This window comes from Streptopelia decaocto, assembly GCF_964273445.1.
Source record: "Streptopelia decaocto genome assembly, chromosome: 1".
Classification (NCBI taxonomy): domain Eukaryota; kingdom Metazoa; phylum Chordata; class Aves; order Columbiformes; family Columbidae; genus Streptopelia; species Streptopelia decaocto.
Genome location: NC_138663.1, coordinates 26,251,649 through 26,277,396, shown reverse-complemented (window position 1 = coordinate 26,277,396; position 25,748 = coordinate 26,251,649).

Genomic DNA, 25,748 nt, shown 5'->3' with positions numbered 1-25,748 from the left:
AATGTGTATTATGGGAATATACTCTCAAAATGTAAGATTGGTGGAAACCCACTTACTTATACCAAGACTTTGGCAAACCTAGGGATCAGCTGTTGCTGTTTGCAAAACAATATTACCTCTAGTTAAGTTCAGCATTTACACTTCCTGGTGCTGTATACTGGTCACAGTGGGATCAGGCAGCAGTCACTCCCTGCAGCTACAGAAAAGGAACTTAGCGAAAACAAAATTTGGATGTCTGAAAGTTAATATATTTTATCCCCCTAAGGAAGAAGAGATTTCCAGTGCTACCCCCAAACATACCAGTGACATAAAAGTGGATGCTGAGGATGGTCCCGTGCTTGTTGCTGGAAATCATTCCATTGGAAGAAAATGACACTTCTATATTTCTAGCCTACTGGGCAAGCTCTGCAGTGCTGAGGTGGAAGCCTCATAATAGCCATGGGCTGAGTAGGATGACAGAGTTTAAAACTGTGCAATTTTAAACTGTGTAATTCTCATACAATGTTTTTGAAAGTGACAGGAACATACCTGAATAATACATGCTCTGTGAAGAACAATATAGTGAAAGGATGGCAAAGAAAGCCTAAAAAGAAATACAGTAGTGTGGTAAATGATGTAACTACTGGATGTATTTCCAGCTGCACCAAGAGAGTTTATGAAGTTTGAGGAGCTTCAAATGAAAATATATGCCACTCAACAGTTTCCTTCTCAGGCCAGGGAGATTATTAATAGTTTCCCTGTGTTATACCTTCTCTCTAGATTTGGTAATGAAAGGATTCCAAAAAGTGAGGGGAAGGTAACCTCATTACTATCACATACCTTGTGGAGAAAGATAAATTCTTTCTCCATTAGGATGGTTGAAAGCATGTAGGCTTCACTGAAGGATTCATCCAAATTGTAAAAAATTGATAGGTGTAGTAATCACAGGTTTATAAATACACACACATGTGCTTTCAACAGGAGTAGAAATATCTTGAAGCAAAGCTGCAGAAGAAATACAGAAGTAAAAAGAATAAGAAGCTTAATAAGAGCAATTCCTACTTTCAGAATTATGGCTCTTACATAAGGTATATAGAAGAGGTCCAGTTTTCTGCAAAGCTGTGTATAAATGTATGCAATACATAAAGGAACCCATGTACATGACCTGCTTATAACTTTATCATGTTGCCATGCACAAGACAGTGGATCTAATCTTTCCTATAAGAGCACGTCATCTTACTGTAACTACTATTTAAATAAATGGACTTGCATACAGTCAGCAAACAATATATCAACCAAACCAGTGTGACTAGGCTGTGTGGTAGATACAACCTGAATTAATTATTAAAACATAAATTACTGAATTTCAAGCATATGTAGTTTTATGATAGCTGTATTACATTAACCGTTCATCACTGTCTTCTCACTTGGATTGTCAAAGTCGCTGGTGCTTTGATTAAAACACATGGTAATGCCTTTAGAGTAGGGATTATTCTCCTGTGTGAACAGTCCAGAGGGACTTTGGTCCTGCTTGTAGGTACCACTGAATTACAGAGAGTTGATAACAGTAACAGTCTGCTGAAATGACTGAATGGCAAGTGCTCTGCATAAAGTTTTGCTCAGCTTTCCATATCCTCAATATGGAGTTGTCATCAGCTTTATCTCTTTGTTGATGTCTGGCTATTTGACCTCTGGTTACAACAAAGCTGGCTACAGAGAGGCATCTGAAATTGAAGAGAAATAGCAAAAATTCTGGTCCTGCTGAGTTAGGAGTAAACCTGCCTTTGCAATCAATGGGGCCAAATGTTCAGATGACGATCACAGAGTACAGCACACTTATTCCAGTCATCCTTGGATCTCTGGGGACTCCTTTGGTTGCTCCCTTTCCTGTTTGAGTGGGGCCGAGTAACTGGCTGTACATCTCTCTTTTTGAATGAAGAATTTCAACAGATGAATTTCCAAAATCTCCAGATTTACATAGTGTTCAGTCCTCTCAGATATTACATTCTAGAGTTGACTAATATCTCACCTGAAGTATTTAGGTGTCTTCTCAGTACTTTGATTGCTGCTAGACTATAATGTAGACCCTTGGTTTTTATTCATAACTTCTGACTATAGACCTAAATTCTCATATCTGACATTACCAGGTTTACCTGGTTTTGTTTTTCATTGTCTACATACTGGTCAAGCCCTCTGAAATCAATACCCAATATGAGTAATCATAACTGAAAATCAAAGTGAACCAGTCATGTTGTGAATGAGTTTCTTTTGTATGTTAACTTGCCTTCCCTAATTCACAGCACAGAAATTGTGCTCAAAAGCTAAATAATACAATTGCATCCAATGACAGTGTGTAATCTGCAGAGAGACTGTGCTAGTTACTAAAATTTCTTCCCCAGTGATCTTATTTATCTTGAGTTCTTATTCAGGCATATATTAATCTTCTTTCTGAAATGTGAAAAGGAACAGTGGTAGAGGATGAGAAAACAAAAAGCACAGATCCTCAGAATCTCTAGTGTCTTCTAATGCTTTTTCACAACCTTCTACTGAATTACACACCAACAATATTTATTGCATGAAAAAGTCCTCAAAATCCGATGGTCAAATGGTTGTCTTGATTGTCTTACCATAGTACAGTCCAGGAGGAAAATAAAAGCCTTTCAGCTCTCCCAGCATGACAGGCACCTCGGTGCAATGCATAACGCTGTTTTTACAGTTACATTTCTCCTTACAGCAGGACATAGATGTCAGCAAACCAACCCTGTCCAAGTACCTCATCAGGACTCACATAAATTTTGGATCCTGCTCTGCCAGCTGCAGCTGCTGGCATCACATTCCAGTAATGAGCCCTGTGAGCTTGCTGTTGGTGAAATGGACTAAAACTGCATGATGTGAATCTATTCCTTTTTTATTTTTTCTAGCCAAGAAAGAAATGGGCTAGCCGTGACCTTTTAATTTACAGGAGCATTCTGGAAGGAAAAACAATGAAAAATCCCAATGAACTAGGAGTGAATAAATGGATTAATAAGTTAATGATTAGCTGGAGTGAAGCACTTCTAGAACTTTCTAAATGTCCAGACAAAAGGAGAAGAAAGATCCTGACACTGAGAACTGGACAAAGAAGTGAGAGGAGAGACAAAGGAAGACTGAGACTTGGAAAAGCATGAAGGTGAGGAGACAGGAGAAGAGAACTAGTGGAAAAGGAGAGGGGAGAAAAGACAACCAAGAAAATTGAAAGAGAGCAGAATGAAAAAACGGAAAAAGTGACATGCAGGCAGAGTCAAAATGAGTTGTACAGGTCAGAATAGAGAAAAGGCGGAGTAAGTGAAGTGAAGGAAAGCTTAACAGGACCACAAGTAAGTCTGAAGGGCTCTGTGCATTCTGTTTCCACAGGATGATGGTGAATCAGTACTGGGCAAGGCGGCATGAGAAAGGGGAAACAGTTCAAAGGCCTGTGCATTGATAGAGTGCAAGAGCAACATGTGAACTCCTTGTGGCACAGGAGGAGAAAAAAGGTGGAATATTGGTTCACATTTATGCTTTTGGATGTATGTAGATGTATTGCCACCACAGTAATAAATATGACCAAAAAAAGCAATTGAAAGTACAACTAAACCAGTAAGTTTCATGTTTTATTTCTTTGGTCCACATTTATGTAATAGTGGAAACTTTGCCTAGGGGATCTAGACTTAACTGACTGAAAGATATCCTGAAAAATGTCGTTTAATGACAATTTTTATTGCAGAGAAATTGTTTATTTTAGGCATTACAGTTTAGATAATAATTTCTGACCTTTTGCCTTTGTCCAGAGTGCCTGTCCCCGTCTTGACATGTTTCCTTTGATCTCCACAGTGGCCTCTGCTATGGAAGATTTTAAAAATGTGAGAGCAGAGACTGACAGCTGATCCATTTAATCCATCCCAAACTTCAGTGAATGTTTGAACCAACAACCTTCTTTTGGCGTGGACAAGTGTTACTTGTCAAGTTTGGCCATGCTTATATCCTGTTAAAGGTCTACTGGTAGACTCATTTCCAATTCTTTTTGTCATTCTGTATGGTTAGGTTTTATATCCCTGTGGAAAGGAAATCTTTATGATGAGAAGGCAAGGAGAGGCAGAACCTTAATAAGAATTTTTGGCATAATTTACACATACTAGGAAATGTTTTCCAGGTAATTTTGCAAACCTGTTCAGACAGAGTGCTGCAGAGAGCTTATATGGAGCACACACAAAATGGATCATCATTTTCAATTACTTGTTTATGGTTCCAGCAGTTGTTTATTTTTATTTTCCTATGACTATCAAGAATATGGCAAAGAAGTGTAAGAAAATTGCTTAAGAAATAAATAACAACCTGAATGAAAGATAAAATGGACAGCTTGAGATGGCAGTGTCAGCCTACCAGCGGGAAAAAGAAATGTCACCAATTGGACTAATTTTGAAAGATGGTACCTGCAGTAAAAAATGGACCTTTTAAAACATTATGCTGAGGCAGTGCTCCAACTCTGGCTCCAAGGGAAGTATGCTGCCTACTGAATTATGAGCACCATATTGTACAGCATCCTGTTTAATGATGGGATTTTCTATTTGTGCTGCAGAGGAAGGGAATAGAAGCATTCCAGTAAAAAATATGACTGCCCTTCAGCTGAGTTGCCATTGGTAGCCTATGTTAAAATGGACTAAGGAATACTTTTCTTTAAAGACAATATAATTTTTAAGTTATACAATATGCTTGAAATCACAGTGGGATTTGAATTTATCTTGGCCACGCAGAGTGAAGATGAAATGTTAAGACCACCTTAGAGAGAAAGAAGCAAAAGGAATGGGTGTAGATGTGATGAACTTGGGGAAGGAGGGGTTGAATAGATAGATTTTCAGCTTTTGTCATCGCACAAGGAAAAAGGGGTCAGAAGTAGCTGTCATCTGGTTCATCCTGCTTTATCCCTGACTGTCTGCGTCTCTGACCTAGTGAAAACGATTGACAGGGTAGGGACATTTTGTACCTAGAAGTAACCTATTTATTTGTCAGCAGTGAGCCAGTCCAGCATACAAAACATGCTAATGAAACTACAGGCATTCTGACTCTATGGAAAAATATATGTAAACAGTGCTCAAAATGGACTAGTACCTGAGAATACAGTAGCCATTTCACACGTGTAAACTAGAAAACTTAATGTGTACTGCAGAGAGGTCTGTTTCACATGCAAACTTTTACATTTTTATTTTGAATACTTCCTGTAGCATTTAACAGCACATTTTATAAAACAATATGGTAATGGGATTATTTCAAACACAGCGTGCTTTTCCTCATTTAGGTTTTCATAAGCTACTTTTTTTCAGTAATATGATATTCAGCCAGTGGCAACTTATATTTCTACAGACTTTTTAACTATTATCACAGTTCTTTATTTTGATTTTATTGGTAATCATGTTAGCTATATTTGTGGTTATGCTGATTCTCCATGTTCTTTAATCCAATATGTACTGATATTGAATTGCTACCACAGAAGACAAAAAATGAAATGATAAAATTGCTTCTTTGGGATGACTGTATAAATCATCTGTGTTCAAAAAGAAGATACAACAGATACCCAAACTTTAGCTCTTAAGCACAAGGAATCATAAAGATGCTGTAATCTCAGAAAATGCCTCTCCAAGAATTACCAAACATTAGAGGGTCCAAATTCAGACCTTACATTACATGCTGCTTAGTACATAGCCCCAGTTACTCTATAGCAAATCAAGTGTAGGGCTGCTGGAACAGAGGTATTTTTAATGATGATGTTATCATTAAATATTAATCCAGTTTCAAAACTTCTCACCTGGCTAAATTCCTGTATATTTACAGTTGCTTTATCTATAACCCATTTTTTTCCTCCTGCTATTGCATAATTTTACTGAAAACTAGAGATGTTTTAGTAATGGACCAATTCTAGATAAACTGTCCTCATTTAATACACCATTTAACTGAGCTCAAGGTGTTGGAGAAACCAATCCAGAACACATTGCATATGTTTATACGATGTTATAAAGTCATAAGTGACACTGTAAGAAGATTTCAAACAGAGATCAAGAGGCCAAAATTTTGTGCCATAAGTAGACATCCACTACAGCAGCACTAAAGATTGGGTTCCATTTGAGGTGATTCATTGTGAGATTTAGACACTGACAAATAAATTTCTGTATCAGTGAAGATCTTAGTAGAGATCTGTGTCTTTATCCAGTTGCCTCAACACAGATTCCTTTCAGCATTTGACACATCATCTGGCTTTTTGCCTGGCCCCAGCAGTTTCTCTGGAAATAAGGGCATCCTATAGGTCCCACAGCATATTTACCAGACCTTAGAGAATTTCTCATATACTCTGTGGCATCTCAAATGACTTTATATGTTTGTCTTTAGACAACTGAATTGAGCTTCTGGGGTCAACCAGCTGAATTGCTCTCCAGAAACCACTGCCTGCATCAACTTAAAATGGGATGTTAGACACTTGTGACACATGCAGGTACTGGTATGCAGAAACCTACATGTAATTGTTTTATTTTTCAACCAAATAGTACTTTTCATGTCAAAGATGACAGGAGGACATAACTCTGTAATATACCCTCTTCAAGTTGGCAGTGGTTTGGGGAAAATCCACAGACTGAAAGGCTCATATTAGAGCACACCTATAAGGGGCCTTGTAGATGTTTTTGACCTATTTCTGGTGTGATAAAGCTGTGACAGCTGCCTCTGCTGTCATGGCTTGAATAACAATAATGGCACCTTTTCTGCTCTGTGTGGATTGTTTGTTTGTGTTCTTGGGTGGTTTCAGATGATAGTGTAGATGATGCAGCAAATCACCTATACAGGCAGAGGCAATGCAAAGAGAAATAAACATTTAGATCCCTGCCTGAAATGCAAGCTACATTTTTTTCTGACAAAACTGAGCAAGACAAACAGAGTGCGATTAATTTCAGTTAAATTTTGAGATAGATAGTTCAGGTCTATACTGTCTGGCTAGTCACCTCAGGTTTCCTTCAGAGTCAGAGAAGAGAAATAGTCACCCCTGGGGTACAATTAATCTCATCCTATTGTTGACATCTAATATTAGCCGTGGTCTAGAAGTGCCTATATGTCTTTGTGAACTATAAAGAAAACATAGCACAATAAATTCAAAAGTAGGTATCTTTATTTCAGGTGACTGAAATGCATTGAAATTAAATAATCTGCAGCAACTCTTCGCTTCCAAGAGTATCTCCACCTCAGGAAGAATGCTAGAGACAATATCTTCTTTTTCCACTAGATTTAGTAGCATTTAGCAGGCTTATATTTGTTTGATCAATATGCAGACACCTTTAGGGCTTATACAGAGCACTACATAAATTTTAACTTGCTCTTGAGAGTAAAGTACTTTTTTGGCTTGACTGGGATAGAAAACAGGAGGAGTTACTGGGTAAGAATTAACCTGAGAGAAGAGTCCCTGTAACCAGAGTGTCCCTGTTGTGCCACAGGGAAGAGGAAAACTCAATCACCCATTGCAATAGAGCTCAAAACTGAGCAAGATACTTGGATACTCTTCCAGAAACACTAAGCAATAGGTTTTTGTCTTCTTGTACTATTCAACATTGACCCTGGTAATATGTTACTTTACTCATTTTTCTACTTTAAAACAACATGGTCTATGCTATTTCTATTTTATTCTAATGGAGACATAAATCTTTGTTCCAGCACAACACAGTAAAATGAAGTCTGAGTAACTAAACTTGCTATGGCAGAACAGTCTACATTTCTATAAAGCGTTCATTCAATTTTGAACAAGCACCATATTTTCTCTCAGATACGACACATGCAATTTCATTTTCAGTGTTTATACATTGTCCATTCTTTTGACAAGTAGCAGACAGTGTATAGTAAGCTATACTATTATGCTGTAAAAAAGTTGCCAACTACATATTTAAAGAGACAAAAAACTTTGGATTAATTAGACTGTATTTTATCTTTCATGAGAATTTCTCAAAATGAAGCTGCAAGGCATTCATTGCAATGGGGCTTAGAGTGGTGCCAATTTGCTGTTTTCTGAGATCAACAGCAGCTGTTCTTGTAGAACAAGTGCAGTAGGTTAATAACTGGGCCAGTCTTACATTCTTGTCACTGTTTTCTTTCTGAGGAGAAGACTCATGGTGAAAAAACACTGTAAAGGACAAAATGCGGGGTTCTGTCTTTGCCGTTTTACAATTAATCTTCAGTAGATGTGATTAAAATTTTCTAATTGACATGCCTGCAATCTTCCCTGAAGTTATCTATTTCTCGCTTATTATAAACTGTAATAACAGTTCTACTGGTCAATAAGTGCCTTCAGGCATAGTTTCATTCATTTTAAATTCTGAAATAAAAATGGGTGAAACCTGTTGCCAGCTTATCTGTAACTACCTGGAATTTTTATGTTATTTTGAACATTCATAAAGATGTAGAATCTACTTCAGCTCCTCCTTACTATGTTTTAATTTCAAAGTCTAATGGCAGCAAACTTAGCTTTTTGCTGTAGCGTGCAGGAACACTGAAGACATAGAGGGAACAGATCTGAGGAGGAAGAAAGTACTATTTTAAAACAGTTTCCATAAAAGTCCTGCAGTTTAGTGCATGTACCTGGCATGTGAGTGGCTGTTTGATATCAGGACTGCGTTCAAACACAACAAGTTTCAAAGTGTGGTTCATTCTCATGGTATACAAGGACTCGTTTATCACAGTGTGTTGGGTAACCTGTGTTCATCTGCAAGGTCTCGGGTTTATTGAATAACACATGCTCTTTTAAGTTGAATTTTTATTCTTACCCATTAATATTCTTAGCATTTCTTCAGACAGATAATAGTATCACATATATCCTTTGACCAACATCTACTTTTTGATGTCAGTGCAGTTCAATATCTAGAACCTAGTCATTCATGGAGTTGCAACAGAAGTGGCCTATATTTTTGCATCTAGCAAAATTTTAATGAAAATGAGGATGAGAAAGAGGCAAAATCTCCTATACAATGTGAAGGAAAGCACTTTAAGGCATAGGGATCTCACAAAAGGAGAGAAAGAGGGACAAAGAATAAATGAAAAGACAATTTATGCATAGAAAGGCTGAGATGGAGGTAATAGAGGAAAAGTCAGAAAACAAATGTAGGTTCCAGCTGTTTCAGAGAAGAAAACTAAATAGAAAAAATAAGAGACAGAAAAGTACTGAGCTGGGCTACACTGTGCTGAAAAGAAGCAACAAAACCCTGACGTAACCTTGAAAAAGAGAAGTGGGAAGGAGAAAGGGGAGAGACCGAGAAGGCAGAAGAGTAGTCTGTCTTTCTAAGTTTCCTGCTCAGAGGGAACAGTCCATATGGTGCGTATTCATCTATCCTGCTGCAGTTCACAGACTGTTGGGGAGTTGCTTTTGGTGGGATCAGCCTGAGAAATGAATTGTTGAGAAATATGGAATATTTATATCTGGTTATTGTAATACCATACAATCATTTTGAGGTGGCCAGGGAAAGTCTCATCATGGAGAAATAGAAACTGAGGAAAGCAAACAAGAATATTTCAGCAAAGTTGCAGTGCAGATATTACAAAAAAAATAGAAAGAGTAATTAAAAGGAAAGACAATGGAAGCAGTCTGTAGTGTGAACTCCATTCAATGTGGTTTTCAAAATATGTGAAAAAATGTAGGATGTTTTGGTGGTTGTCTTTTTTAAAATCAACTCCTGCCGTAAGAAAGAATTGAAGGAATACTCCATCCTTTTGAAGAAACCATATCAGCATCTATTTGGCTATGAAATCGCATTTGAGTCTGGTGAACAGTGACCTGTCTTTAGTTGTGGCTGTTCAATTGTTTCTCAATTTTATTAATGTGTGTTCATTAGTTAGAGTTTCAAAACAACAACAAAATCAATAGTAGGGCACCCAGTAGCAAATTGCATCCATACACAGCATTGGCTGGGACACTCAAAAGAGCGGGTGCCTCTTCCAGAGGAAGGTGTGGCAAAGGATAGCCTGTTGATGACAGTATTGCATTTATGTGGCAAGGTTTTGGTAGTTGGGTTTCTGCAGGGCTGGCTTCTGTGAAAAGACAGCAGAAGCTGTCCCCATGTTGGACAATGCCAGTTCCAAGGTGAACCCGCTGCTCGCCAAAGCTGAACCAACCAGTGGCATTGTGATAACATTTAAGAAAGGTTAAAAACCACTACACACAGCAGCTGAGAACCAGGAGTGAGAAAATGTGACAGAAACAATCCTTCAGACGCTCAGGTCAGTGATGAAGGAGGGGGAGGATATACTCCAGGCGTCAGAGCAGAGGTACCCCTGCAGCTCGTCGTGAGGCTGGCTGTTCTCCTGCAGCCCTTGGAGGTTACTGGTGGAGCAGAGATCCACACTGTGGCCTTTGAAGGATTCCATGCTGGACCTGGTGGATATGTCCTGAAGGAAGCTGAAGCCTGTGGAGACCCCATGCTGGAGCAGGTTTTCTGGCAGGACCTGTGACCCTGAGGAGGACCTGTGTTGGATCAGTCTGTTCTTAAAGGACTCACCCCATGGAAAGGGTCCATGCTGGAGCAGTTAATGAAGAACTGCAGGACCCACATTGGGAAAGATTGTGGAGGACTGTATTGTGGGAGAGACCCCAATCTGGAGCAGAGAAAGACTGTGAGAAGGAAAGAGTGGCCGAGGTGAAGCATTATGAACCAACCGCAACCCCATTCCACATTCCTCTGGTCTGCTCAGGCAGGGGAGGAAATGGAAGAACTGGGAGTGACATTCAGCCTAGAAAGGAGGACAGGGGTGTGAAAGGTGTTTTGTAGATTTGTTCCTGTTTCTCATTATCCTGCTTTGATTAATTGGCAATAAGTTAAATTAATTTTCCCCAAGTAGAGTCTGTTTTACCTGTGAAGGTAATTGGTAAATGATCTTCATGTGATCACTTGGTAATTGATCTTGACCCATGAGCTTTTTGTTGTATTTTCTCCCTCTGTCTTGCTGATGGAAAGGGGGTGACAGAGCAGGCTGGTAGACACCTGCAAGCAAGCCAAGGTCAACCCACCACAGTGACAAAGAGAGAACATCCCCAGGGTTGGTTTAAGGCTGCAGAATGAATTCCTAGCGTGTGTCGCTTTGAGCTTGTTTCCTCTTTGGTAAATACATAGCAGACATACTAAAACTGAGATAAAACCAAACCAGCAAACAAGAAAGCCCACTATTCTGTAATAAGTCAATCTGCAGAGAAACTGAAAGACAAAATAGCTCCTCCAAAAGAAGTATTTGTTACATGATTTAATTCTCTACCTAAAAGCGGCGAAGGCAATACTCCGGCAAAGGCTACATGACAATGAAGAGAATAGTCAGTCCAAGTTATGAGTTTGCTTTTATATCACCCTGGGGGGAAAAAAAGCATTTTGTGACTGTATTTAGGACATAAGGACATGGATTATGAAAAGGCTATGGAAGGAGCATGTGTGTTAAAGTTCCTTATGCTCCTTGTTCACACACCAGACATAGCCAGACTGCATAATTACAATAGTGATATTTTTCAGATACAGAAACACAGTATTTTGATGCTATAAAACAAATGTCTGCAAGTGAAAGGTATGTATGTTAGAAGGTCTTTTCAGCACATATTTGATTTTACTAACATTGACCTTCACCATACATGCATACTGTAGCTTTTCTATGTTGTAAGGGTGAAAGACCACCACTAGTAAGGAAATGTATTTCATTTCCTGCATTATGACTTAGGTGTGATATGGCTGACAGATTTTTTCCCCCCAGTTTCTCTCCATTTACAAAGCTAAAAAATTTTGTAATTTTTAGCCTATTTTAAGTCTTACAACCATGCACTGGTCTGTACTGCCAATCAGTAATCTGTTTTGATTGAGTGGAACTAGCAATCTACTTGTTGCCCAGCTCTAAGAGCAGGTTCAAAGCTTATGTTCCCTCATAGCTTACTGTGGGCTACTATCTGACAAAAAATATAGATTTGGTTTCTTTTTAAATCAGAGGATTTAAATGCATCTTGTTTTCTTCCTTATCTTCCCCTTACTTTTTTTGTTCTTATACAGAAGAAATGTATCATAATGTTTTAACAATAAAAGTGTTTTACAGTAAGCAGGATTGACTTCATGCTAAGTAAGTTTTATTCCCTTACATTAGCATTTGGATACTAAAACAAACACATCAGTGATTTTATGTCATTCTCTCAAAGACAGGAAAGAAATGAACAATTAACACTGCGAGGAGCTTTAAAAGCTTCTCTCCTGACAAGAAAAACAAGTAATAAACCAAACAGCTAATTTTCTTGCAAACTAAAGCATTGTCAGCTTACACATTTGCTGACATAATTTTTAATAATTAAAATAATGCTGAACTTGTTGCCATGACCAACTCCAGAATGTGATATTGTAATACAACTGTACTTTTCATGCTTCACACAGTAATGAGAAGACAGCCCATTTTTTTACAGTCATAGATGGATCTTAAGTGCTTTATGCAACTAAGTTAATGAACTTCCACTAAGAAATATTTTCAGAATATTTTTAGTGAATGTGAAATATGAAATCATCATTTCACAAAGCCAAAATTGCAACCTAAAAGAATAATAATAAAAATAAAAATAATATAATATAAATAATAATAATAAAAATAATAAAAATAAATAATAAAAATAATAATAATAACAACAACACCAGAAAAAAACCTCTTTAGGTGAAGTATTTATTTTAGTGTCCATATTGTAATGCATAAATACAATATTTAAAGAGAATACTAGAATTCAATGTAGCTCCTTATACAGATGTTCCCTTTTAAGAACATCAGAAAAATGAAAGGTTCCTTTTTTTTTTTTTTTCCCTGATTATGAACTCTGTTTAACAATCACAAATACTTCACTGAAATACAGTGTTATGTTCCATATGCACTAGAGGAACAGCATGCTGAAAATACAGACAATATCTTAGGAAAAGAGGAAAAAAACCCAATACTTGTAAGTAAAAGCTACAGTGATAAAGCTGCCAGAGACAGAAAACATGTTCTAACAATCAAAGTTTTGCTGGGACCAAGGCTTGATGAAGACAGGAGGAGACGAGTAGACTTTCAGAAAATGATCAGGAGAGTTTGATCATCAAATGCTCTGTGTAAGAGGCAGATTAAGAAAAAATGTGGAGGCACACTAGCAAAGCCATGGCCATAGTTCTGTGATTGCTGGCTTTACTGTGGGTATTCTCATAACATCTGCATGGCTTTGATAGCCAAGTTTTTTTTTTAATTCTTGAAACAATGTGTATAAATTTACCACTTATTATCAGAGGAAAAAAAATAGAATTCACCTTAGTAGAATTATGACTGGAATGATACTCCCGAGCACTAACTCAGTTATAAATGTGATCAGTAACTGATTACGACCTGTATGATCTATCACTGCAATTCAGCATGACGAGGAAGTGGTGTCTTATGAAAAAAGTAATCCAGACATGAAGTGCATGTCATGAAGCAGGCAAATTATCACAGGTAGGAATACACAATGTGCTAGAACTTCATTTCCTAATGGTTTGTAATTTTTGTTTAACATTTTTATTTTTAAGGTCTACTCCCATATTTTGCAACCATGTCTACTGCATATAAATATTTGTGTGAACACCTGATCGAGAAAACAATCTCGATGCACATTGAAACATGTCCTTTAGCCTGAATGAGAGGGTCCATGTTTTACTTGTAAGAAATATTTATTAATAACTTTGAATCACCAAAATATTAAATAGTGTTAATTGCATTCCAGAGCAAATCAATTTTTCATAATTATTTCAAGTGGTTTGCTCTACTGAAACAATTCTGTGAGGTCAACACAAGTTTGGTAAATATTTTAGCCAGACCAAAGCTGTTGTTTGCTGGTGAAAAGAGTTGAGGCTGAAACATGTAGTTCTGAGCATGTGCCATTGCTCTTTTGCAGTGTGCAGCCAGCCCAGGGTGCTGGCTCACTCTCAAATGTGGGGTCTGCTGGCAGCAAGAAAATCCATCCATGCTCTCATGGAACTGACTCTGCTCTACAGCAGGCAGTGCAAAACCTGCCTGTAAAGGAAAGTCTGGTGGAGCAGAACTGAACTGGCTGGCTGATGCACAGCCTATCTGTCAGGTGTAGGGAGTCTCCTGACTGAGAAGAAATGTGCCACTTTGTGAGCCGTAGGCTTAGAGAATGATGGAGAGAAAGCTCCACCACATTGGTACGTTTCAGGTTAGTCTACCAGGGATTACTACGGCTACCTGAGTTTGGTTATAGAGAAGTGACCTGGAGTATTGTTCCCACACTCAGCACTATGGTTAGATGCTCAAGGTTATAGCTGGGATGGCTACAGCCGTCCAGTCCTGTCCCTAAAGGCAGGAGAGATGTCAGGAACCAGTGAGGCAAGAGGCAAATAGGTAAGTATCCATATAGTGATGCATCATAGCAAGTCTAAAATATCAGCCTAACGGTGCTTAGAAAGAAATCCTCCTCCCAAGCACAGCCCAGGCCTTCACAAAGAATTAATAACTAAACAAAGCTTTTACCCCAGTCTAGGAAGGAATTCCTAGAAAATTTATCAAACAGCTCAGCTAAATTCCAATTTGTTGTTTCACGGTAGCTATACCTTGTTCTGCCTTGTCAGGCAGGTTATTTGAGTAGTTGAAAACATTTCTGTGAACAAAATTATGAATAGTAGTCAAATATACAGAGAAGAATAAAATGCATACATAAAACCCTCAAATTTATAAATCCTCTTCTGTAAAATCAGTGCTTTCAACATCATCTGCCATAATACTTTTTTTTTCTTCTGAAAAAGGTATGAGAAATCTGAAGTATTGCGTTTTTCCACACTCTAAACTGTGTGTTGTGAACAAACTAATTACCACTCAAATGACAGTGGTTATTGCTGCTTAATTTCCCTCCAATATTCTTTTCCAAATCTCATTGAAAATCAGATGTATCGCAGTAAGCTAACACTGTATTTTTAAACATGTGCTGTCTTAATCTCCTCATGTTATTTAACCAAGAGTACTTTGCCCATACAAAATTTAAAGAAAGTAATTGCAGACATATCTTTGCTAGAACATTATCTTTTTCAAATGCAGTAAACTTACTAAAGCAGGTTACTGCAAACTGCGGTATACCCAGAGCCAGCAAAATGCCTCTTTGCTTTTGTGGAAGCTGGAATAATCTACAAAATTATTATTTAATTGAACCAAGTGTTCAGCTAGTTTAAACTGCCTATGTTTTCTCCCTTGCTCTCCATTCTTCCCCCCACACAATGTCTCACAGGGCATAGCTTGCTTTATAATAAATATTCCCTGGTACAATTTATGTGTCCTTATGTCAAAATCCATCCACGCAGATTGCTGTTCTCCCTCACAGAATACTATACAGCAGCATGGAAGATTTGTTCCCTATTTGTTTGAGCTGTTTTAGCCGTCAGAGCTAAAGTACAATGGCTTTTAGTTGTCTGTAAATAGCTTTGTCCTTAGGGCTTGGAGGGCGGTTTATTTTCCTGAAACACAGCACAAATGTGATGCAGTTGAATAGACATTGTAATGTACCCGAAATGCTATAGGGCCTTCACTGTGCCAAAACGAGGACCATGAAATTTTCCTATTTCTTTTCTGCATAAATTGAGCTGATTTTTAATCTTCAGAAGAAAAACTGACTAGAGCAAAGGGAACTATATTGATATTTTCAACAGGAGAAGAATAATAGCTTTGAGGAATAACATCACTCATCTATAGCTTTTTATAAAACTAGCTTTCTTCTATAATCAGGCTGATAGACTTTTTGATAGCTACTGTCTAACTATGTAAGTGAGACTTTTAAATGTAACACAGCAACTGAAAACAGTCCTTAAATGTTGGTTGCCAAGCTGCTAAATACTTCACACATAAGCAAGTAATTTTAAAAAGTGAGCAGTACTTCCATATTTTAAAATTATTACTTATGCTTCATGTATTTATTAGTTATGGTTACTCTGTTCCCTTGTGACTTTTTTCATAAGATAATTTGGTTTTACAGTTTTAGTGGCATTTGAATGTGTGTTTAACCAGAAACTCTTGGGCATCTGAGGGCACGCTGCACAAAAATGTTCTGAGTAAATAATCAAGGATGTAATGTGGATTTGGGCTTTAAGCTGAGCAATGTTTTGTTGCTTGTTGTGGTGTAGGTATCCTGTTTTACATTATGTTCTCATTCATCATATATGAATGACAGCACAGCTGTTATTTCCTTTCAGCTTAAGCAACTCACGCCTGTGGTAGCCAAGGACAAAATTAGCTTGGTAGAAAGCAAAAGTTATTTTTAAACATAAAACTATTTATTTTGCTAGAGAAAAAACCCAAACTTTTTATACAACCTGTGTATTTTTGCCATAACTTGCCTCTGAAATGCATTTTCCTCTTCAAGTATTCCAAACTAACCATTTGTTTCTATGCTCAGCCTGAAGTGCTCCGTATATGGTTTTGTGTAGGAGAATTTGTATTGTTCTATATTGTTTTATTCTCTCATATATTTTTTATTGAGTTATTCAGGTGTTATTTTTATGTACTTTTGTTACTGCTATTTATAGGATGGTTTTCACTCCTGAAGACAAAATAAATAAAATCTCCAAATTTATTATAAAGTGATTTGCTTTATGCAAACTGATGTGTTAAACACTGCAAGAGTTTGCTTTTTAGCAAACACCATAAGAATTTATTTTTAATTATTATTATTTTTTTAGTACTCTTCATCAGAGGGTCTTGAAACACTTTACAATTAGTTAAACCTTTTGGTTCCTGAAGGCACACCACAATCCTGAAACATTTAGCATTAGAGGATACTTTAATATTGTGTGTAATCAGACAATGGAAACTTCATCGATGCAACTGAAGAACAAGATATGGAAACTGGAATGTCTGAAGAGCAACGTAAAATAAAAAGGACAAAGGTAACATTCTTGATTTTCTTCCTTTCAAGATCATTGGGTTTTAGTTCTTTTATTTACAACTCTGTATACCTCAGGTACAGTAGAAACTGAAAGCCATGTGTACTATCTACACATAAACAAAAACATCAGCACTTTAGTTCATCTTCATATTAAAAGAGTGACACAACAATGTCTGGGAGTTGACATCTCTGTGTTTGTGAATATAAGAAATTACATTTCCATATTTATTTTTCCATGGCTGGCTGCAGTTTGTGCTCATTGAGGCTGGAATGTGAATATTTCCACGTACAAAGAGTGGTGGGAAGCCACAAAAAGGCTTTGCTGCAAGCTTGTCCTGCTTGTGCTGTGTTTAGCCTTTGTATCTCCACAACCCTCTTCAATAGGCACCTCCTCCCAGCTCTTTTCTCAGACTTCGACCCTTGGAGAAGTCTTCCCTCTGAGTGGTTACAGTAGCCCATCCTGTGCTTCTTACAGCAGATCTCCACCTACGTGCTGCAGGACCTGTAGCTGGCTGACTGCGGGGCACAAGTTTTAGTAATAAATGTGATTTAAGGATATTCCCACTATACCAGTCAGCATGCCAAGTCCTGGAGGACAGCCTTGTGATGAACACACGCTTCAGATCTTAAAGGTGTCATGCCAACTTTTTCTTGCCCTAGATAATGCCATCAACTCACTGCCTCTTGTCTCTTAGCTCCAAGCACTGCTTCACATAAATCTCTGTCTGCTGGAACCTGAGTCCTCTGATGGGAAAATGCCACAGTAGATGCTCACCTGCATGCTTGATGTTGCCATGCTCAAGTATAGTGCTCAGAGAAAGATGCTAAAACACTAGTTAATGTATTGTGTGTGACTTACTGTCGAAGCACTCTTTAATATTTATTTTATATTATACCTTCTTCTCTAACACTAGAAAATAGAAATAATAGAGGCATTAGCTTGTATCCAAGGATGAATTTGAAAATAATTACTTCTGCCATAAATTTTGCGGTCCATATGGATAAGGTATAATACTGGCACTGATATCTACAGGTCCATCTGCACAGAGCCTTATTTTACTGTGTACGGTAAAGCTTTGTAAAACAAGCCATCTGTTTTCAGTGCTGTTTATTCCCCAGCACCTCTAAGTAAGATGGGGCAATAAAGATAAAATGTAAAGTTTTCTTCTGTATCATATGATTTAATTTAAAAATAATATTAAAGGATTCAAAATAACATTTGAGTGTTTTATATGATCATTTCTGTCCCTATTTTTTTTTTAAATAATAAATACATAATTCAACTATGGTAATGGCATCTACTAAATGTTATGTAGTCATAAAGACCTAATCCTGCTTCACCTTGCTGTAGAACTCAGTTCCTCCACCAAAACAAATGAAGCAAAAGCACTGCAGAATCAGGCTCCTTATATATTTTTTCCCCATGGATTTACTGTCCATGATAATAATGAGGGGAAAACTTGGTCTGACTCTCCCAGTGATTTCCTTTTGGCTTTTGGACCACCAATGGATGTTTTTAAAAACATTATACCTCCCTCCTTTATTGCAGAGCACAGGATTATAAATGCATTTGATACTGTCTGCTTAGTGGCTTGAGTACTTTTGATTAGTCCCAGACATATATATATATATATATATATATATATATGAAAAAGTCATTCTGTGAGACAATTCATGGATCAATAACAGGTTTGATGTGTTTCATTAATCCAGTACACTAATACTCTGAAATTGTAAAGTGCTGGAAAGTGCTGGAAGGTACTTCTACTTGGGATGAGGTGTTTAAAGCTGATATAATTTTCCATATGAAGAAGTAGTAATAATGTAATCCGCAGAATTTCCTCAGGTAGTACTGCACCATAATATTTCCTATTTAGAAAATACAAATCTGCATAGTGAGCCACATCTCCTGAGGCCAGTTTATCAGAAGCATCTGTATCGTTTTAAGAAAAAGAAATGAAAGCCATATTCAGTCAAATCTAAGAATTCAGGTCTGTTATTGATCATGGATAACCTGAAAAATTTCATCATAAGAAGTAAGGCCTCGAGGCACCTTGGAGATCATTAATAGAATATGAGGCTCTGCTATAACTTTATTTTTATTTTTGGTTTTGGTTGGCTTCTTTTCTCCATATAAAATCACATCAAATACCGAAAAAGAAGAAGCAGGAAGATTCTAATATAAAGGTAGATCAGACTTTTCAGACTCAAATATAGTAACATGCTACTGGAGAACAGGTAGTATCCTAAACATTAATCCCCATTATTATTTTAGAATCATATTTCTCCCCAAATTTTCATTTCCTACTATCTGCCTGGCTGCCTGTGGTCACTAGACACCCTGCTTGGACAAAAAAAAAGTATTTATTCTTTGACATATTCAACATCTTAAGGGTCTTTTCCAACCTAATTGATTCTATGATTTTATGATTATGTGATTCTATAAGGGGGGTTTGAACTAACTGGTCTTTAAGGTCCCATCTATCCCAAGCCACTCTATGACTCTATACATTGGATAAGAGCATAACCACACTGTGTTTTCATATAAGCTCCCAGACCACTGGCAGTTTAAGGTGGAAACTAAAATCTATGGCTATCTTTTTAATTCAGTAAATACATATTCAAAATAGCTGGCTTCCAACAAACATCTTAGGCACTGGTGATGTACTAATTAAATGTTTAGCTAATAAGGATCAATCCAGGTGCCCTGATTGAGTGTGTTTTAATTTGTGCTGTGAATTATTTTAACTTAAACTGTTATGAGTACAAAACTGATGGATGGTTCTTTCATCGAAGTTTGTGTTTCTCTTGATAAATCTTTGTAAATTGTTACTTGTCTTGAATTTAGTAAATAAGTAATTATTTTTGCTTCCACCTTGCCCTGGTGTTTTTTGGGGGTTAACTCTATTTTTATGGATATGATAATCCTTAATGAAGGGATGATGGGACTCTGTAATAGAGGCTTAGCTCCTTTAAATAGCTCAACTAACATGCAGTAAAACATACCTATGTATAAAATGCATAGCCTTGTTCTGTGAACTGGTGATAAAAGGATCTTCAAGCATTCAGCAGTAACCAGGAAATCCTCTTGAGACATGTAGCAAGAAATCTGGGAATCATTCTGAAGCAGATGTCGCAAAGGAGTGTGTGTGATACACCTGAAAAGTTTTGCTTCACAATTTGAAGCAAAAGTGTCTATTGGCCCATCTAAACCTCTATTCCACAGAAGACTCTGTTAAGATGTGTTTTAAGTAGTGGCTTCATGTGCTGACTTCTTACACTTCTGGAAGGTGAATTTCCAGTGTTTCTTCTGCATTCTTTATCTTCATTTTGCACAAGGAGCTCCATGAGACAAGGTCCCTTATAAACAAACGCAAAAATCCTGTTTTTTAAATTGAAATGAATAGTATGGAGTAAAATTTAGAACAATCTAATCCTGAAAATCTTACAAGTACTTTCATGCCAGAGATCAATTTTGCATAAATAAATAGGTGTCCATGCTGAACAGCTATGTGCCTGTTTCAATGATGTTCCTAAGCTTATAGCTTGTAACATTTCTGCATTGGTATTTATGAATTTAGAGTCTATTATATTTTGATTATAAAAATACTACTTAAAAAAATTTAATAAATACTGTTTGATGATCAGCAAACTGGAAACCAATCATTCCTTTTCAGTTAGCCTTGTCTGGCATCTCATCTCAACAGCTACCACTACAATCAGCTTCTAAGAAGTCTCATAAGCTACAAAATGTGTTACTCACATCTAGAAACTAAATAAAGTGTTTCATATTGGAAGATGATCAGGCAAATCTCATTGTAGGTAAATACTGATAGTTTTTTAAGTCAGTCCATTCCTGCAGCACAAAACAATTGAATATGACAGAACTGGAAAAGCATGTAAGAATGCTGGACTGTGGTTTGGAGTCTTTAATTCAACAGGTAGCAAGTCAAAAGGCATGAACCTTACTTGCAAAGTCAATTTTGCTAGTTTTAAATAGAAGTTATCATAAACTCAAAAGCTCTACTACTGCTCATTAATCACTAGGCACCAAGGTGTAATTTCCATATAAAGACCTACCACATCTGTCCCTTCATCTGCTCTATGAGTCATTGGTTTTTCAAATTTATGAAATGAAGAAAATACATTAACGTTCTGCAGTCAGATAAATGGTAAATGCTAAAGTCCTTTAAAAATTATCCCATGTACTTTGACTGGTATATTCCCACTATTTACGGGTTATTTAGGTGAAGTTGCTCCAGGAGACTTATCAAACTTCTGTCACCTGAAAAACAATTGTTATGGCAATGGGAAGTGATGAAGGTTCCCTTAGGGACTAAGACAATTTTGAAATAGAGTTGCAATGAATACCATGAATGACAAATGAGAAGAAACATCTTCTGTTTTGGCCTTTTCTGTGGTTAGTGGCATCCCAGAATCAAAGTCACATTTAATCAATTAGCAGTGATTTTGTCAGCAAGTTAATAAGAACAAAATAGTATCTCCTAGAGCTTTATCTACTGAAAATGCCTTTAGAAAACCATTATTAAACTCTAAAATTCAATGACCACTGCAAGAGTAGATTTTAAATCAACATCAATTTATATGCTCTATGCATATAAATAAAAACTCATCTATTCTAAGGTTTGTCATAGTGACTGTATATTGTTTAATACTATAATATTTAAATTTTGGGGGGTTAAACTTGCAGGCAAAATCTATTTAAAAATATATTGAATACATTTTCAAGAATCATGGGTAAACTGAGCAGAATTTAAAGAATGCATCAATGCAACTAGTAAGAAGTTCAATAAAATCTTGTACTATATCAAACCACTCATCATGCCAAATTATGTGAATATTTCAAACTACCCTACTTTAAACAGGCCTTACTAGAACAGTCCTATTAGTACTGCATGCAACTAAAATAAATAAATGAGAAAGATGCAATAAAAATATTAAAAAAATGCATTTTTCTTCTTCTTCTTGACTTTTATCAAAGCATAAGGTTTTCAAACTAGTTATTTCATCAAAATCTCTATCCATGGCTATTGGTGTGTTGTGCAGTAGGAAATGGACTTAGAACTTTGATCATACTTTTTAGCTCAGAAAAGCATGAAATCAATCTAAGCAAATCTTTTACATTTCTTGGGATATAAAAAAATAGAAATGTTTTAATGAAGCTTTTTTAATAAATTAAATATATTTGTATAATTTCTGAAAATAATTGATATTAAAAAAGCAAAGGTATATCATGCATGTAGTTTGAGTCATCTGTAGTCAAATATGTTTCTAATCTAAAATGTATCTTTCTATATCTTTCATCTATCTAAAATATGATATCAAAATCCTAACCCTTTACCTAAGTAATACCTATTTAATATGTACAAGGACGTGGATATTTGAATACTAGGAAACAGAGGGCAAAGTAACTAAAAATAGTCTTAATTTGTCTTTCATGCCTATGATACTGTATAGCATTCATGTAATGAATTGATACTTTTTTCCATTATTCAGATTTTTAATGAAAATAGAAAATCCCATTTGTGTTTGGGAAACAGACACCATTAGATGCTCTTTTTTTGGAGGGAGGGAAATGAAATATTACGCTATATTCAAAGACCAAAATGTTTTTCTACTCTATGTCTTGGACCCTCAACAGCACAGTACTTAATAGAAATTGGGAGTTTTATCTACTCTACAGAGAAGAATATGCTGGGTTATTGTGCACTGGGGAAACTGTCATCTACAGACTTCAAGATGTGAAATTATAATGGATTCATCATACAAATTGCTATCTGGGGACAAAGGGTCAAGTCTTTCTTGGTAAAATGAAATGAGATCTTTCATAGTTTCCTTATAACATGAGTGATTGAATGTACGTGAACAAAAGGTTGGATGGCTTTTTTTTTCGCTTTTTTGGGGGGCAATTATACAGTGAATCTAGTGAATCTGTACTGATGAAAAGTTGACTTCTGCTCAAACTTACTTCAATATCTTGTTTTCTTCTTTATGTACAAAATGTTAAAAAAACCCGCTTTTGCTGATAACTATAGCAAATTCTTTGACTTGACTAATGAATCAAACAAATCTTACTATATTGATAGCTTGGAAGCATCCAGAGGAAATGAAAGTGCAGATGATGTTTGGTTGAGAAGTCTTACAGATCCTAACAGGCTTTCTGCAGAGCTCAGAGTCTGTTATGTTGCATATACGTATATCAATTATTTGAATGTTTTTTCAGACTAGCTAGGAAAAAATATAAAGATTTGTAACAAACAAATGTTCAAAAATTTAATGTAATTGATTTAATTTGTGTATCTGTTTTGAGGAAACTTGAACCCACTTTCCAAATTACATTGAATGTAGTGGCTTGAGATCCATTGACTACACCTCAGTGAATGAGAAACCTGCATGTGGACATCTATCTGTCACAAACTGTTCTCAGTTCCCATCTTGCTCCAAACTAGTGGTATTAATAAGGAGAGGAAAAGAATTTAACTGTGTTGTAAGCTAACAGCAAAGTATGCTTCTTTTTGGCATACCTTTCCTGACAGCTTGAGTCCATGGTAAGCACAAATCTGTCTGACAAATCTTTGCTTCAGTCTCTGAGTTCTTGTAGGGCAAAATCTATCCATCTTCACATGGGCAAAAGAGGACCAGACTCCTGGGGAGGTGGGGCAGCTATGGCTGGACAGCTTGTGGGTGCTCTGGGGCACTGACAACACAGGTGGTGTGGGTTGTATGCCGATACACCTGCCAGTGCCTTGGCATGTGTCCTGTCCACCCACTATTTACTGGAATTGAGGAGTTTGCCTCTAGCTTGCCTTTGCCTCTACTTTGCATCTGGCTGTATAAGCACTAAAAAAAAAAAAAAAAATCAGTACTTAATGAAAAAAGATTACTAATTTCTTTAAAATAGTTATTGTGACAATAGACCATGGTATATACTGGCCTATGTTTCTTTTTCTATCCTCCTCCCTGTCAATCAAAATTAAAATTTAAGCTTTATCCCTTAGAATGTTTCAGTGAAATGTGACTCAGATCTAAAATTTAAAAGGTTGTCATGCCAAGCTACTACAAAAAGGTTTTGCTAATCAGTCACAACTTCTGAATTATTCCATAGTCCAGCATTGCACCGTGCTGCAAATCGCAAGTTCCTATAAGCTGCCTTAGCAGTGGATGTCACTAAAAATTAAAACAAAAGAGCAGGCATTTCATAGGTACTTTATTCTATTCAGACAGTTTTCACATATTTTCATGGGTGGCACAACTATTCATATATTTGAATTGATCATGGTAATGCTTCTGTGCGCTGACAGCTGATACAAATGAGATAAAAAGGAACATTTAATCATCAGATGATAACTACTCTATTTAAAATTCTCTCCTGAATTAAACAGGACAATAACTGTCAGGAATTAATTCTGAATGGTACTAAATCTGTAGCTGCCATTATGTGTTAAAAATACTCTGCCATTGACATTTTCACTGTACATGTCAACTAAATCCACAATTAGTATTAGCTTTCAGGAATGATCTGACACATGAATGGGCCACAGTATCAGAAAACACACCAAACCCAAAATTTAATAAGCTTCATAATATGAATATACAATTAAATAAAATTTAAGATAAAATAATGGAAAATACAACAAAATGTAAGGTGTGAACACCAGTGTAGAGCACTCCGCTGAGCCCTAAATCTGCAAATTGTGTCAGAATAGATACAACCTACCTACCACAATCTGAAGACAATATTCTCTTCTCTGAATTCCACCAAGGAGTCACACATTCTTTGAGCAGTGCACAGAAATCTGTGAGTTTGAAGATTAATTGCACTGCCCAGGGAAATACATCAGTTTAATTTGTGAGAAATATGTTCTGGACAAATAGTTGAATGTCATATGAAGACTTCTTGAGTTTTAAGTGTATAATACAATTTAATTATTTTTAAATTAGGAACTTAATTATTAATGTAATGATTCTTTGATGCAGCATATTTTTTCACATGAGATATTATTTATTTCCAGTACCACATTTTTATGAACATATCCTCTTTAATATTTACATTGTGATTCATTGAGGTCTTTAATCCAGATATCAAAAGAATTGGATTAGCCCTCTGTTTAAATGTGGGTGCTCATTCTTTCTTTTTTCTTCAGTCATTAGGACTGAGATTGGTATCCAGGTAGCTGGATGGTGAATAAGGCCAGGAACAGATCTAAGTTAAAACTAACACAGCAAAAAAGCTGTGTGTGGGGGGAAAAGCGCTATTAATTTAACTCAGCCCAGTTTGTTGCATGGCTCCATAAGAGCTTTGGCTGGCTTAAGGGAGAGGGAGCAAGGGACGGCTGAGGAATGAAGAGCAGGGGTAAGGTGAGAGGGCTATACTGGTTTATACAAGCTTGAAGTATTCACAGAGCCACAGTCTTTGCCGTGGTAATCTGTTCTGAGTCCATCATGGCTATGCAGTTTCAGATCAAAAAACGCTTTTAAAACTCCAGACTTTAATTAGAAAATTGCTAGAAGGAAATACAGTGTAGAATGAATCACACTGTGACAATGAAGTTTTGTCAACTATTGTGTGTATTTTTTTATCCAGCTGTGTTAGCTTACATTAGCTAATGACATCATCTTCATGAAAGGAATCGTCATGTGCAAATCATCTCAGGAAAACAGGCAGTCATCAGGAAAGAAGGCAGTCATCAGTAAAAGGAAATTTATTTCTCTTAATGCAAAGTATTACTGTTTTATGATAAGAGCTATAACATTTAGCTCATTATATATAATATAACCCTTAGAAATAAAAGAGTGGCATTCTTTTTGAGAT